Below are 18,202 nucleotides of genomic sequence, written 5' to 3' on the forward strand. Positions count from 1 at the left end.
TTCTGCACCACCAACTTTATTGTGTGAGCAAAACATGGGACGTGATGGAATTTGCCCAGATGTAATGCCCGCACAATATTGGTGGCGTTGTCAGATATCACAAATCCCCAGGAGAGTCTAAGTGGGGTAAGCCACTGGGCGATGATTTCCCTCAGTTTCTCTAAGAGGTTGTCGGTGGTGTGCCTCTTACTGAAACCGGTGATACACAGCATAGCCTACCTTTGAACGAGCTGGCGTTTCTGAGATGCTGCTACTGGTGACGCTGCTGCTGTTGCTGCGTAAGGTGATACATCTACCCAGTGGGCTGTCACAGTCATATAGTCCTTAGTCTGCCCTGTTCCACTTGTCCACATGTCCGTGGTTAAGTGGACATTGGGTACAACGGCATTTTTCAGGACACTGAGGACACTTTTTCTGATGTTTCTGTACAGTCTCGGTATCGCCTGCCTAGTGAAGTGGAATCTAGACAGGATTTGGAACCGGGGACACACTACCTCCATCAATTGTCTAAATCCCACTGCACTAATGGCGGATACCGGATGCACGTCTAACACCAACATAGCAGTCAAGGCCTCAGTTATACGTTTTGCTTCAGGATGACTGCTGTCGTACTTCATCCTCCTCGCTAAGGACTGTTGGAGGGTCAATTGTTTAGTAAAAGTAGTGGTGTTCCTACTTCCTCTCTGGGATGATGAACGACTCCCAGCAGCAGCAACAGCAGCAGCGGCAGCAGGAGGCGTAGCAATGCAGGATCCTCCGGAGGAATCCCGGATAGGAGAGTCAGTCATGCCAGTGACATGGCCTGCAGGACTACTTCCGATCCTGACTAAGGAGGAAATTGACGAGGAGGGAGTTGATGGTGTGGTTTGCAGGTGCTTGGATACAACAGGACAACGGGATTTAGGTGTCCCTGGACTGCTTACGGTCTTAGCCAAAGTTTCTGAACTGGACAGTAACTTTTTATGAACGCGCTGCAGGTGCCGTATAAGGGAGGATGTTCCTAGGTGGTTAACGTCCCTACCCCTACTTATTTTACCTTTACATATGGTACATATGGCAAGACAGTTGTTGTCCGGATTTGGATAGAAATATTGCCAGACCAAAGAGGTGGAATGTTTGGTCTTCTGCCCAGGCATGCCCGTGATGAGCTTTTTCATCCCACGGACAACAACTGTCTCCCCCGGAGCCTGATTTAAACAAACCACATCACCATTAGAATCCTCCTCGCCAACTTCCTCCTCAGCCCCAGCTACACCAGTATCCTCATTCTGTTGTACTTCAACAGTGACATCTTCAATTTGCATATCAGCAAGTGGACTGTGGGTGCTCCTTTCAGCACTTGCAGGGGGCATGCAAATGGTGGGAAGAGCCACCTCTTCCCGTCCAGTGCTGGGAAGGTCAGGCATTGCAACCACCACCACACTTGGACTCTCCTTGGGGATTTGTGATATCTTCTTAGAACGCACAGTTCTTCACTGTGCTTTTGCCAGCTTAACTCTTTTGATTTTTTTAGTGGGAGGAGGGTTTCCATCGTCATGTGAAGCTGAACCACTAGTCATGTACATAGGGAAAGACCTTAGCCATTCCTTGCCACCCTGTGTCGTAAATGGCATATTGGCAAGTTTACGTTTCTCTTCAGATGATTTAAATGTTTTTTTCAAGGTCATTTTCCTGAACTTCTTTGCCATTTGGGATTGAATGTGCCCTCTACTATGACATTGGGCATCGGCCTTGGCAGACAACGTTGATGGCATGTTATCGTCTATGTCATGACTAGTGGCAGCAGCTTCAGCACTAGGAGGAAGTGGTTCTTGATCTTTCTCTATTTTATTTTTATCGGAGAAAGTTTGGTCCTCCATTTATGTTATATCGATTTGATATATACGGGCGGCTAAGGCGCACACAAACACAGAAATATTTTTTATTTTTGCTGGAGAGTAGTGCACTTTGTGGGTTACACCACCCTTTAAGAAATGAGCCAGCCAGCTCTTTACTTATGGGACACAGGCACACGCTTGGCGCTGCTCCTTTGTTGATGCACAAGTGGCTACTGCGCACACAATTCACAAACACAGAAAAAAATATTTTATGTGGTTTGTTTGTAGTGTACTTTGGGGGTTACAGCACCCTTTAACGGTCAAGCCAGCCGGCCCTTTACTTATGACACAGGCGCACGCTTGGCACTAATTTGTTGATGCACGTGCGGCTACTGCGCACACAATTCACAAACACAGAAAATATTTTTTTATTTGGTTTGGAGTGTACTTTGGGGGTTACAGCACCCTTTAACGGTCAAGCCAGCCGGCCCTTTACTTATGACACAGGCGCACGCTTGGCACTACTTTGTTGATGCACGTGCGGCTACTGCGCCACAATTCACAAACACAGAAAATATTTTTTTATTTGGTTTGGAGTGTACTTTGGGGGTTACAGCACCCTTTAATGGTCAAGCCAGCTGGCCCTTTACTTATGACACAGGCGCACGCTTGGCACTACTTTGTTGATGCACGTGCGGCTACTGCGCACACAATTCACAAACACAGAAAAAAATTTTTTATTTAGTTTGGAGTGAACTTTGGGGGTTACAGCACCCTTTAACGGTCAAGCCAGCTGGCCCTTTACTTATGACACAGGCGCACGCTTGGCACTACTTTGTTGATGCACGTGCAGCTACTGCGCACACAATTCACAAACACAGAAAATATTTTTTTATTTGGTTTGGAGTGTACTTTGGGGGTTACAGCACCCTTTAACGGTCAAGCCAGCCGGACCTTTACTTATGACACAGGCGCACGCTTGGCACTACTTTGTTGATGCACATGCGGCTACTGCGCACACAATTCACAAACACAGAAAATATTTTGTTATTTGGTTTGGAGTGTACTTTGGGGGTTACAGCACCCTTTAACGGTCAAGCCAGCTGTCCCTTTACTTATGACACAGGCGCACGCTTGGCACTACTTTGTTGATGCACGTGCGGCTACTGCGCACACAATTCACAAACACAGAAAAAATATTTTTTTTTTAGCACTTGGGGGGAGCACCCCTGACAGACAGAGCACCCCCTGGACAACACTACAGCACCCCTTTAGGACTGGGATACTGCACAGGACTTTGGAGTGGACACAGCCCCTATGGACAATTGACTGCACAACACAGTCCAGCCAGCCCCTATGGACTTTGAAGTAGTGGACACAGCCCCTATTGACAACAGCAGCACAGCACAACACAGCCAGCCCCTGTGGACTTTGAAGTAGTGGACACAGCCCCTATGGACAACAGCAGCACAGCGCAGCACAACACTTCTCTGCACTACACTACACTACACTACACTACACAGCCCAGCCAGTCCTAACTCCCACCCTCCCTCTTCACTGTACACAGCCGAGTGAGAAAATGGCGCCGACGCGGCTACCTTATATAGGATCCAAAACCCGCGAGACCCAAAGGCAGGATGATGATGTTTTGCCTCGATTTCAGATCCGAGTCAGGCGGGAAAAGTCGAGCTTGACTTGTCCCCCAACATCCCCCCATTGTGTCAATGTGGCCAATGTGAAATTATTAGAAGGTGTAAAATGGTTGATTTGGGGGCATTGTAGGTGTAATTTGAATTTTGGCACTACTATGGGGCTTATATTGAACTAGGGGATACTATGGGGCATACATTGAACTTGAGGCCTGATTCAGAGCCGCTCATAAGCGGCCGCTCGTTCGCTCCAAGCGATGTTCGCACAACAGCGCATGCGTATGGGTCGTAATACGCATGCGTCAACCAGTCATTGCGGTCAGAATTCGTGTGCTCGTAAAGCAGCGAGGGGCTGTTAATTTGAGTGACAGAATGTACCGTTTGTGGGTGGTAACAGGGGAAGGTGCTTGAAAACGGGGGAGTGGAGATCCGAACGCAGGCGTGCCAAACGGTCAAAATGGTGTTTAATGGGTGTGCATAATTAACAAAGCAGCGTCATCGACCACGTCACTTGGTTGTCTTTTAGCCTGAACTGCTTGCAGTGATTGCGGGAAGTAAATCCTACCACAAGCACTGTGAGCAGTTCAGACGCCTTTCGATGTTCCCGATTAATCAAATAAATAGCGGAGATGACGTATGATGCAAACTGCAAAGGGGCGTCTTTACAAAATAGCGAGCACATTTTTCGGACGCTCGCTCTGACATAGAGGCGTCCACAGACCGCAAAGTGCGAGCGCTCAATTTAAATATCCGGCCCCTTTTTCAGAACGACCATCAGCAAATAGCATCTGACTCTGAATTAGGCCCTTGGTCATTACTAGGGGGCATAAAATTAACAACCAGTGTGGGGAGAGGTCTCTCTCTTGAAGCATTGGGATGGGGGCCCCTTCAAAATGTTGCTATGGGACCCTTGAAGTTTTGGCTACACCCCTGTCCAGGCCTATTGGAAGTATACAATGCATATAAGTATGATTACAGTTATACATTACATTCGGTGTATAAGCACAGTATGCTGTGAATGCGCATTTATAGTATACGTGGGCTATACTAAGTGGTAATAATGTTAAATTCATGAACTTGATGTTGCTTATTTTTACAAGAAGCTCCCAGTTGCCTTACAGTGATTCTCTTTGGTTTGCGAGAACTAGTGATCCAGGCAGCAGGTACTGTACATGTGCGCAGCGCTGCCACCGGGAAATATGGGGCCTAGTAAAATAGCGGTCCCCGTCCGGTCCCCTTACTGCTGTACCCCCCATTCCCCCCAATAGAGGCCCTGTGTGCATGATGGAGACCATGAGTCAGAAGCCTGGCCTGCCATGGTTATGCAAATCAGTGATGTCACAGAGGCCAGTGACATCATAGCACAGGACTGCAGGTCAGGCTCACACAGAGCAGCAGACACATTATAGTTACAGATTCTTAGCGAGGTGCATCGTTTTTATTATAAGATGAATTTTCTCTAATTGTACAACTAGAGAAGCTTCTAAGAGGCTGTACGACTTAATGTGAGGCGTCATGGCCTCCCTTAGGTAAGTGAGAAGAAGCCGGGACACTTTAGCATTGGTTTTACAATTGTTGTTATTTGTTTTTGGGAGAGGGGATTGTATTATTTTCCTTATTTAAAACAGCTTGAATTATTTTTAAATGCAATAGTACTAAGTAATGTGTACATACCTGTAATATAGTTGCCTAGTCGTTACAGTTAGCCGTCCAATCAACATATAACACTAAATTCAAAATGATCAGGGGAAACAACAATTTAATAATACTCAGACATGACTCTGTAGGCAGAGCTAGTCCTGCACGGGTACTACTGGTCTCCCAATATATACTTACATATGAGAATGTTCAATGAGGTACAACCTATATGGTTACATCTCAGAGAGAAATCCTAAAAAGAAATATATTAATAACACTCAAGGGCACTTATCTGCTTATATAATCTATATACATTCTGCAGAGTTTGGTAATAATCACTTAGTCACATATAAATCTCTGCCATCATAATCGTGTTGGATGCACAGACTGTAGAATGTCATTAGCAGCTGCAGCATCATACAAATACAATACTGGAAATCTCCCAAACAGGTCTTTGCAGTGTGATTGAATTTACATGCATAGAAATATGATTTGTACTGGCAGAACCTGGCTTAGGTTAGTAACTAGGCACAGCATCCAGGTATTTACACACAGGATTAAGACTAATCCATATAAACTAAATTTGCCACAATGTTTGAGTCACAGGTTGGGTATATGTGTTTGTTATAAGATAGGTTAACAAGTCCCCATTATGACTGAGCTATTACCAAATGTAAGAAGACTTATCTGTAGAAAGTACCTCCAGGTAATATGTAGGAGAGGGTATGTACATGAAAGACCCCAGACCATGAGTGACAACCTGCTTCTGCTGTTACTCTGTTATACAGACCCCATCCTTTTCCAGGTTCTCATGATGTGTTACTACTGACTACTGAACGTTTCTCATGCCACTCCTGTCTCCCTGCTCTCTCATCCACCCTCCTCTGTATAATGGTGTGACAGCAGAAGTAGGTTAGCACTCATGGTCTGGGATCTTTCATCTACAATCTGCCTCCTATATACTACCTAACATTGGTGTAATTACCATAGGTGCAAGGGGTGCAGCTGCTATACAGCCCAGAGCTGAGGGGGAACCATCTTCCTTGTCAAAGTTACATGTATTATATATATATTTCACCATTGGGTGATACATATGAGCTGTCATATTGCATTAGTTTTGTAACAAGTACTCAGTGAAGATTACGTATTTGCATGCAAAGCAAAAATATACAAATACAATTCCGACTAACTAACACTTTGGTTTGATGCACCTGGTGCAGATGAACAGGCTCATGTATGAAAGTAAAGTCCCACATCACACACCTGGAAATACACAGGGTGTTATAAGGCAGTGCATGCATTTGCAGGCCCAGATAGCCTCATATAGTACACTTCTGCCAATGTACCATTTACATACACAAATGTGACACCTGTAATAGGCACAGTCCTGATGTCCCCTCACTCTCATGATATTATGTAAGACATACTGTGAGATGGAGCCGAGCAGTATTCTAGGAGAAAAAACAGATAAATGCGGTGGTTCTAGTGTCGGTTGGGTGTGGAAGTGATGCAATCTTTCATCATGCACAATTATATTTTCTAGTGTATCTGCTGCTGCTGTATACCCACAGAGGTCCAGAGTCATTGTCTGAGGGCAGTCCCAGGGACTGTGGCCTGTTGAATCACGTTTGCACATAGAGAAGTGTCCAACTTCTTGCAGTTTGTAAATGACCCTTAATGAAAGCAATCTGATTGGATTATTGCACAGTTACACGTAACCCCTATACAATATATGTGTGCACAATCTTTACCTCTTAGCGTGTGGTTGCTGTGAAGCCTTTGGGTGGAAGTCATACATGTAGTTATGGTTTGGTTGGACATTAAGGGTCTAGTGTGGCTGTTTCTGATCCTCTGGTCTTTCGGCACCTTGCGACCCACTTCCACTAAAGCGCCAGCTCTCAGAATACACTGTATAGGACACATACATAAAGGAGGGTTATTATGATATGCACATTTATGGCATCATTTTGTTTTTGTATCTTTGTTTAGGAAAAGAAAGCGAAAGACAAATAGGGATCCGGCTCCAAGCTCATCGCTGGATGCCGCTCCCGGTAAGAGAGGAGCCAGGAGAAGTCTTATTACACCTTCAGTAATATAACTGTAATTACACACATTGCTGGTGTCCTGAGAGCTGCCTCCTAGTAATTATACAGTGGGTCATTAATAATAATAATGCTCTTTATGGATTAGGGTTAGTTCTCCCGCACAGCTTTACATTGTAGTAAAATGATTGCTCTGTATTGTACCACAGTGCTCGGTGCAGGTCTCAGCCACTATCTAGTTACTAGGAGCTGCCATGTCTGTGTGATATTCCAGCAATGATACAGTATCCCAAATGCTGCTATTGTTGGGTAGGGGGAACCATGTCAGAACTAGTCCCATAATACAATGTTATATAAATGATATATTCTTGGGGGCTGTAAACAGGAACAATCAGACATTGTTTGGAGACACCTTTACCCTCCCCAGTAATAACAATATTGGGCACATTATGCTGGAATATCTGTAAGTGATGGTGATTACCGGTGATTATATCATACATGCCTACTCTCCCGGAGCGTCCAGGAGGCTCCCAAAAATTGTCTTGCACTCCCAGCCGCCTGGAAAAGTGGTCAAGTCTCCCGGGCGGCCACATTCCCTTGGACCCCCACACACACCCCTGCAGCGGAGGGGCAGATAAAGTGATTTGTGATGAATCGCATCATGATGGCCTTGCCCCCTGCTTCACAATCCTGGTAATCTCGTCATTGTGTAGTGGGGACGGGGCCACGATGAGGCTATTCTACCATCACGCCCCCGCACCGCCCCATGAGCCCCATCACGTCCCCCGTCCTGTTATATAACCTATGCTCCCTCCCTCTGTATGCTCTGCCAGCTACAGTCCCTCTAGCCCCTATTATCTTAGCATTATGCTCTCCCTCTAGTCTATGAGCTCTAATTAGCACCACCGTCTACCCTCTGTCTCACAGCTGCCATCCTTCACCAACCTTATATGTACTTGTGCTGTATTGTAGATGTAAGTTGTATTTTGTATGAGTTATATCTCCGGCACTACATTATTATTACTTATTTATGAACAGTTATATATATATATTCCCTATCACTTGGAGACACATTACTGCAGGGTTAATTATTTTCAATTTTTTGGCAAAAGCAAATTAACCTGCCAGTGTGTTTTTGTGTTTTTGTTTTTTGTGTTTTTTGGAGTGTGGGATGAAACCTGAGGAAACCCACCTAAACACAAGGAGAACATGCAAACTCTACACTCATAGTGGCTTGATCAGGAATCGAACTCAGGACATTATTGCATGATGACACTCATTTTAAACATGTATTGTTGGAGGTGACACACATATAAATAGCACATCTTACAGGTAACCTCTTGTCTTGCTTCCACAGAATGCGTTTTCTGCGGCCGTGCAGAGAATGACGTGGCCAAATTTGGAGATTTGCTAACTAATAGCAAAGAGAAGCTGACCGTCCACCACTACTGCCTGGTATATATGCAAATAAATGATTGATGAACATCAGTATACATACACAGGCTGGGACTGGCCCACAGGGGTATAGGGGAAATCCCCGGTGGGCCCCACTGTCTGAAAGCCCCACCCCCTCCTCTAGGCGTCATGCTCCAGACTGTGCACTGAATTGTACATTGTTACTATATTAGAGGGTCAGTTACCTTGTGGAGCAGGACCCCTGATAAACATCAGTTCATGATTCACTTCTATAGAAACTACATCAAGATTTGCCTAATGGTTAGCTAAGCAAATGTGGCAGCTGTCCACACCCCCTCTATTGGATGACCACACCTCTTTGTTGGATGACCACACCCCCTCTGTCAGATAGGCCCCTATCACTGCTTTTCCCTGGTGAGCCCTTTATGCCCCAGTATGACACAATATATATATATTTCCTCAATTTTTAACTTTAGACATAGTGAATATTTTTTTGCGGAATCTTCCCCTAAGGATATGTAGATATCTGAACAGTTAATGCTAAATGCAGGAAACAGTGTAACAATGTACTCCCAGTAATAACACGGGAATATACGCTACAGACACAAGTGTATCACATTGTTATTGGGAATGCAGTACAGGTGTTAGCTCAGTGATTATACCCATAAGTACATCTCCCCTCTCTCTCTGATCCAGCTGCTATCCACCGGTATGCCGCAAAGAGGCAGAGACAGCCAAGGATTCTACGGCTTCCTCTTCACGGACGTGCGGAAGGCAGCGAGACGGGCAGCAGAGATGGTGAGGGGGCTGATCATGGTGATACTTCCTCATGTTGTGTGACCGGCGCCCAGGAAACATTCTCTTTTTATGTCACAGGAAAACTGAATTACACATATTGTGCCTGATCCTGAGTACACACATCGTCTAGTGTGTACCCAGCATAAAGTTGGGTACACACTAGGTCGACAACCTATCTGACGATTGGTAAGTGTATACTTACCAATTCGTCTGCCCAATGTGCCAGGCTTGACAGCTCAAATGGGAGGGCATTTAAATCGCCCACCCAGTTGAGCTGACAATCACCACCAGGTCTAGCTGTATGTGTACGGGTGATAGGCGGATCGTCCGTACATACCAGCAGATGGCCGATGTATCTTTCAGATATATCGGCAATCGGCTATGCCGCACAACAGATCAGATATGGCTGTGAACGACGTCTCCTATACACATGTACACACCCGGCGATGCACTATAGTTATATCACCCATTTAAGCGAGCAGGTGATATATCTATCAGTGTGTACCTGGCTTTAGAGCTGCTGTTTCCTATCTCTTCAACTATGGAGCAGCACAGAAGGTGGTTAGCAGAGGACCTGGCTATACGTGTTAATTACAGTGATGATTTTATTATTAGTAAAGGGGTTATTTAGGGGTGGGTAAGGGAAGCCAGCACTCAGGATCCTGGTGGTCAGAATCCCGATGCAGGCATCCCGACAGGTTTAGGATACTGACACCTGCAGGTAAGTATCCTAAACCCTCCCCCTAAACCTATCACTCCCTCCCCACAGCCAAACCTGTCCCTCCCTCCCCGCAGCCTAAACCTGTCCATCCTTCCCCACAGCTTAAACCTGTCCCTCCCTCCCCGCAGCCTAAACCTGTTGCTCCCTCCCCACAGTCTAAACCTGTCCCTCCCTCCCCGCAGCCTAAACTTGGCCCTCCCTCCCCATAGCCTAAACATGTCCCTCCCTCCCCACAGCCTAAACCTGTCCCTTCCTCTCCACAGCCTAAACCTAGCCCTCCCTCCCCGCAGCCTAAACCTGTCCCTCCCTCCCCACAGCCTAAACCTATCCCTCCCTCCCCACAGCCTAAACCTGTCCCTCCCTCCCCACAGCCTAAACCTGTTCCTCCCTCCCCGCAGCCTAAACCTATGCCTCCCTCCCCACAGCCTAAACCTGTCCCTCCCTCCCCGAAGCCTAAACCTCTCTTCCCTTCCCCCCTGCAGCTTAAACCTAGCCCTCCCCCAAGTGCCTAATCCTAACCCCTAGCACCCTCCCCCTATCACGCAATACTTACCGTCGGGATGCCGGTGGTTGAGATGCTGGTGCCGGGTACTAAATGGTGTCTGGATTCCAGCACTGGCATTCTGAGCGCCGGCTTCCCGACAGCTGGGAAATAAACTACATCCCATTATATATAGTGGGGAACCTCCTTACACCCATTGTTCTTCTCTTACTCACTATTGTCATTTGTCATTTATAATGTTTGCAGACCTGCACAGTGTGTAAGGAACCGGGAGCATCCATCCACTGCAGCAGGAAGGGCTGCACAGAGAACGTGCACTTCCCATGTGGCCAGGAGAAGGGCTTCATCTCCCAGTATGCCGAGCAGTTTCCGTGAGTAATCCATTTACTTCTAGGTATTGGCTACATCCCATTAGTTATAGCTAAAGTGCATTAAGTGCGAGAAATGCCATGTGCAATGTACGTGATATCATACTGTATTATTGGAGAATGTGGACGTGGGGATAAAGACTAAATATATAGATGATAGAGACCTGGCATTGAGCGTCGGGGAAAGGGGTGGTAACAAAACTTTGCTTTTGGGTGGATTGTTTAGTCTTTAAATGTAGAAGAGGTCACACATGGGGTGACAGCAGGAGGTAGCTCTATGGGAGAACATGCAGTTACAGAGGCTCTATTGATGTTTCCTTTGAAGTACTCACAATTTGTACTCTTACATTGTTCCCTTATAGATCATTTTGCACAAAGCATCGGCCCTTTCAGAAGGCTAAGCCACAGGAAGACCCCAGTGCATGCACCATCTGCCTGGAAGATCTGACACCTTCTCCATCTTATGAGGTGATTAAATGCCCCTGCTGCAAACATACCTGGCTCCACAGGACCTGCGTGCAGGTAAGTTCTCACGTTACTACTTACTCCTCACCGGGACAGACTCTTATCAGAGCCAGTGTCTTGGCCAAAATAATCTTGATAAATTGCCCCAAAAGTGCGATGAGATAAGCAGGAGGTGAGCCAGGAGGAGCCCCATGGAGTGGAGGGATTAGAGGAGAATGGGGGGTGGTCACCAATATCAAATGCTGCCCTGAGGTCATGGGATATAAGAATAGTGAACTGGCCATGAGGAGGCCACCAGTGATTATGGGGGGAATGAAGGGACCCAAAGCCTGATTGGAGAGGACCTAGGAGGGATTGGGAGGAGGGGAATGAGGTGCTGTCATTGTACACTAATCGCTCACAGGGGCTTAGGGGTAAGGGGAGGACAGATGGGACACTACATATATCGCTCTGCATTTTATGGATGATCTAATGCAGAAGCTGATAACTGTGTCCACTCTTTATACTGTATATGATGTTTTATGACACATGATGATGCTGCCTGACATTAGGCTGGTGTCTTATACTCACTCAGTCAGCTCTTGTGCAGGACTTTTGCTTTATAGCTGTAAGTATGTTATATATATATATATCTCCAAATGACAGCCAGCACACGCTGTATATATCAGTAAGGCTTTGTCTGTGGTGACGCCTCATTGGTGCTCAATGAACACCAAATCCACATCCAAAGTAGTTGCACAAAAGCAGAGGTCACTCACCAGGACTTCTCTTCATAGTGGTAAAACACCTACTTTACTTGTCACAGCATTGGTGCAATAATCAAGAAGGTCGATGTTTCCACCGCAAAAACGCTGTCTTTTTCAAGACACCACCAGTGCATAGGACAGGACACGTATATATATATACATTAATTAATTCGAACCTCTAACTGTACATTTATTACAGATGCAGGCACTAAGCGCAGGAAAGTATTACCTGAAGTGTCCCATATGCCAGAATATGGAGCGCTTCCAGAAGGAGATGGTACGGATGGGCATCTACATTCCTCACAGGTATATTATATAACTGTTTTATTTACCTTTAACATAATACTGTAGAATCCGGCACCACCCTCACCCTCATCCTTCACTGGGCGCATAGCTAAACGGATGGGCCGACCAGGGGCATAATGAGGCTGGAGGGGACCACGTGCAGATGTCTGTGAGCCACACACCCCCCTGACAATACATGTCAGTATTCTGGCATTATACTTGGAAATGTGGTGCCAGCTACACTTATCTGGTGATCACGCCAGAAACTTGGTGCCGGCGCCACTTTGTATAATAACAGAGTAATGTAGCTGGGCAGCAGCGGGATGGACTGTACATAGGTAACTGAGATGGCTGCAAGGAGTGCACTGTGTGTCCCCTGCACCCATTATAGAGATGCCACTGGTGCCGATACATGTACATAGCTTACACAGGGAAGTGACCGCTCACTTCTGTGGTTGTTCACCTTGTATTTCATACTAATGTAATGCTATAAGCAACATGTGCCCAATACTAATGTAATGCTATAAGCAACATGTGCCCAATACTAATGTAATGCTATAAGCAACATGTACACAATACTAATGTAATGCTATAAGCAACATGTGCCCAATACTAATGTAATGCTATAAGCAACATGTGCACAATACTAATGTAATGCTATAAGCAACATGTGCCCAATACTAATGTAATGTTATAAGCAACATGTGCCCAATACTAATGTAATGCTATAAGCAACATGTACACAATACTAATGTAATGCTATAAGCAACATGTGCCCAATACTAATGTAATGCTATAAGCAACATGTGCACAATACTAATGTAATGCTATAAGCAACATGTGCCCAATACTAATGTAATGCTATAAGCAACATGTGCACAATACTAATGTAATGCTATAAGCAACATGTGCCCAATACTAATGTAATGTTATAAGCAACATGTGCCCAATACTAATGTAATGCTATAAGCAACATGTGCCCAATACTAATGTAATGCTATAAGCAACATGTGCCCAATACTAATGTAATGCTATAAGCAAAATGTGCCCAATACTAATGTAATGCTATAAGCAACATGTGCCCAATACTAATGTAATGCTATAAGCAACATGTGCCCAATACTAATGTAATGCTATAAGCAACATGTGCCCAATACTAATGTAATGCTATAAGCAACATGTGCACAATACTAATGTAATGCTATAAGCAACGTGTGCCCAATACTAATGTAATGCTATAAGCAACCTGTGCCCAATACTAATGTAATGCTATAAGCAACATGTGCCCAATACTAATGTAATGCTATAAGCAACATGTGCCCAATACTAATGTAATGCTATAAGCAACATGTGCCCAATACTAATGTAATGCTATAAGCAACATGTGCCCAATACTAATGTAATGAAATTCATCAGTTCATTATTAAGCAAGTGGCCAAATGCAGTCGTCTGTAGATGCCGCTATGGTTCTATGGGGGGAGTCAGAGGTGGGCGCTGTACTGATTTGGTGACAAATGACGAGGGTTTCTGTTATGTGCATGCATCGGTGCCACATTGTGCATCTGCGGTGATGGCGTTGCCGCTCCGGTCGAGTTATGTTGCTACTCGCAGTAACACCACAGTGTAGGTAACACTTGCAGTAACACCACAGTGTAGGTAACACTCGCAGTAACACCACAGTGTATGTAACACTCGCAGTAACACCACAGTATAGGTAATACTCGCAGTAACACCATAGTGTAGGTAACACTCGCAGTATCACCACAGTGTAGGTAACACTCGCAATAACACCATAGTGTAGATAACACTCGCAGTAACACCACAGTGTAGGTAACACTCGCAGTAACACCATAGTGTCGGTAACACTCGCAGTAACACCACAGTGTAGGTAACACTCGCAGTAACACCACAGTGTATGTAACACTCGCAGTAACACCACAGTGTAGGTAACACTTGCAGTAACACCACAGTGTAGGTAACACTCGCAGTAGCACCACAGTGTAGGTAACACTCGCAGTAACACCACAGTGTAGATAACACTTGCAGTAACACCACAGTGTAGGTAACACTCGCAGTAACACCACAGTGTAGGTAACACTCGCAGTAACACCACAGTGTAGGTAACACTCGCAGTAGCACCACAGTGTAGGTAACACTCGCAGTATCACCACAGTGTAGGTAACACTCCCAGTAACACCACAGTGTAGGTAACACTCGCAGTAACCCCACAGTGTAGGTAACACTTGCAGTAACACCACAGTGTAGGTAACTCTCGCAGTAGCACCACAGTGTAGGTAACACTCGCAGTAACACCACAGTGTAGATAACACTCGCAGTAACACCACAGTGTAGGTAACACTCGCAGTAACACCACAGTGTAGGTAACACTTGCAGTAACACCACAGTGTAGGTAACACTCGCAGTAGCACCACAGTGTAGGTAACACTCGCAGTAACACCACAGTGTAGATAACACTCGCAGTAACACCACAGTGTAGGTAACACTCGCAGTAACACCACAGTGTAGGTAACACTCGCAGTAACACCACAGTGTAGGTAACACTCGCAGTAGCACCACAGTGTAGGTAACACTCTCAGTAACACCACAGTGTAGGTAACACTCACAGTAGCAGGGGAAGAAATATGGGAGACAATGGAGGTGCCTGCCGCCGGGCTCCAGCTCTGAAGGGGCACCTCCTCCTTTGTCAACAACATATTCACCCCACTTAGGGCTATAACTATGTACCCGGAGAGTACCGTCACAGCCGCCCAATACATGGCACCCCATCCCGGCACCTCAGAAGCCACCATACATTAGTGGAGAGCTCCATGTCAGACAATTAGCTGCTACCTTCATCTGTCTATAGCCTGTCTGCATGTGAATTGCTACATTACAGTGTCAGCGGCTGTGATGGGGGGCTACCAAATTATAACTTGCCTCCGGGCATCTGGGATGAATTTCCGCCACTGCGCAGTAGGAAAATCACCGGGAAAATGGCTGCTGCGCCATTTTGCTGGTGACCTGCGCATGTGCAGTAGACTCTGGCACAGACTAGTGCCAAGAGTCTACTGCTGCGCTCAGGGCACTGCCGGCCACTGGGTGGAGAGGAGGAGGCACCGGACGGAGACTGCACACAGGCCCCTCCTACTTAATATGCCCCTGTTCGCTGGCCTAGGCAGCTTAGTTGTGCTGTACATTCTGAGCAATAGTGTTTCTCAGATGTACGATGGTCCAATGCGATGTTCCTGATTTTGATCCGATGCTGCATTTTAGGATGCGTACAGTGGATCTGAGAAGCCAGCAGTTGGCATCTCATTTAAGAAAATGGCACCTGCAGCATTTATATAACTTATGAGTTCTGCTCTGACCAATGACGCAACATCGATCATTCTTGCGTCCCCCTGAGAATCAGGCCTATGACTGCGGTCATGTTCCAACTGTTCTAACAGACTCCAGTGACGCTTAGCGAGATGCTAAACTCAGCCATCTTGTCCAATTTGCCAAACACTGACCCTATAATTCCTCACAGTAACTACAGAGGTGACCTCTCTATGGCAGCTGTTACACCCTGTGCCCCAGCTCACACACTCTCCTTTCATTGTAGAAAGTGTTACAGCTTCTTCCTACAGCTATAACTGATAGCCAGCCAGGTGTGCAATCATAGTGTCAGCCGCTCCAACATCTATGTAATACGGCTGGGAGAATTTTGTCTTCTATCTCTTATATATAGGTCATGGCATTTGTCACGGTGCTGTACACCCAATGCCAGGCCCAGGTTCCCCGGCCAGATTTGTAGATGTGATGCCTGGTACACATGGAGACAGATTTACTTGTGGGGGATCAGGGACCTGGTACAGTGTCCAAATGTCATTTACTCTCTGCCATCTGTGCTGGTCAGTAGTGGTGCATGTAGGTGCCCATTGCTGCCTGGTTATATTGTCACGTGTCTGGCAAGGTGTAGAAAGAACCATGTGAGACAGACAGAATACAGACCTCAGTGTACGTCAGTGACATTATATCACATTAACCTTACAGAGATGCAGCGTGGGAGCGTGAGGACAACGCTTACAGAGAGCTACTGCAAGTGCACCAGAGGTGTGATGTGGAACCCTGCCTGTGTGACAGAGGAAGAACCCACAGTGAGAGTGGAGGGTAAATTGGATTCAATTAAACATTTCTACATTACTGAACCTAACACCAATCTTAGAGCCGTAACCAGACATTTTACACCCCCCCCAAATAATCATCATTTGATGGCATTTGCTCTCTCTCTCCACCCCACGCTATATATATATATTTTGATTTGTGCCTTTTATCCTCCACCAATGCCCGGGTTGTAGGCAGAATGAAGGAAGTCGGGCGACGTATCATCCCTTGTGCTTAGTTAGCGCTCTGGTGCTGCTCAGATGGACATGGTTACGGTGACATGCTGGGGCAGCGACACTGCCTTTCGTGACTTATCTCGCTATATGTCCGGTGCCCTGTAGTACAGTATATAACGCCTTTGTATTTCAGGAGTGTTTCTTTTTTAAATATTTATTAAACTCCCCTACATATTACACCGTGTTTACATCTTATAAGCTGCCACATTGTCTGATCATCCCTAATATACAATAAAACCTTTAGTACCTGAGGTTCTCCATCTCTTCCAGAAACACGACGCTCTCTTACTCAGGGTTATAGCTCCAGCTTTAGGGAAGAGATTTATCCTATGTGTTTCCCCTTTCAGTGATTGGTGCATAATCCGCTGCCAGTGCTGCGGAGCATCCGGAACCCACCTCACCTGCTCTGCCCTGACATCGGTGGAGTGCACCTGGGCATGTGCTGACTGTACATCTATCCTGGAGAGACCTGAGGATGAGGAAGGTGAGTACTGTCCCCGGCTACTTACTGTAATATACATTATTATGTGTGGCTAGTATGGTGTCTAAGAGCATAAATTATATTTCACTAAAGAGGTAGAATGAGAAATAATGGAAACTCTCATTAAGTAACAATTATTTTATATTATGGCAAGATACATTTATTAAACCTTTCTATATATAGCATGTATTACTTGGGCTGTCAGTATGTGATGTAATATGTACCACTTACTGTATGACCATAAGGTGGGTAGAGATGCAGAGGAGACAAATCTGAGGAAGGTGCCCCAGTTATTTAGAACCCTGCTAACCACAGTGATCACTTCCCACCATAACATTTGGATAAAGGAACATTTCTACACGTGGCCGATGTCTTCTACTGTTACATGCAGTGGGGTGTGACTGACTTGTTTCCCCTGTGCTGCCCTACCAGTCATTTATATTACATAATATTGTGCCTGGGGCAAGTGGAATGAAGTAATCTGTCCTCATCGTGTCAGACACTCAGGGGTATATTTACTAAAGTGAGAGTTTTTAGAAGTGGAGATGTTGCCCATAGCAACCAATCAGATTCTACTTAACATGTAACCAGCACCTTCTAGAAGATAATAACTAGAATCTGATTGGTTGCTATGGGCAACATCTCCACTTCTAAAAACTCTCACTTTAGTAAATTTACCCCCCAATGTCTGAGCTGGAAGTATCTATACAACTCTGTAGCTGGGAGCTTAGATTGGTCACATGGAAGTTAGTAGGATGTGGGAGAGTGACCGGCTCTCCCAGCTGTGCAGGGGACTCCCTAATATTGAGTTTCCAGGATGTTTCGGGTGACTTTGGAAAATATGTTAAATTGGTTCATGATCAAGTTGCTCTAAAATGGATCTAATAAGCTT

Source organism: Taudactylus pleione, unplaced genomic scaffold (assembly GCF_031769625.1).
Source record: "Taudactylus pleione unplaced genomic scaffold, aTauple2 ptg000201l, whole genome shotgun sequence".
Taxonomy (NCBI): domain Eukaryota; kingdom Metazoa; phylum Chordata; class Amphibia; order Anura; family Myobatrachidae; genus Taudactylus; species Taudactylus pleione.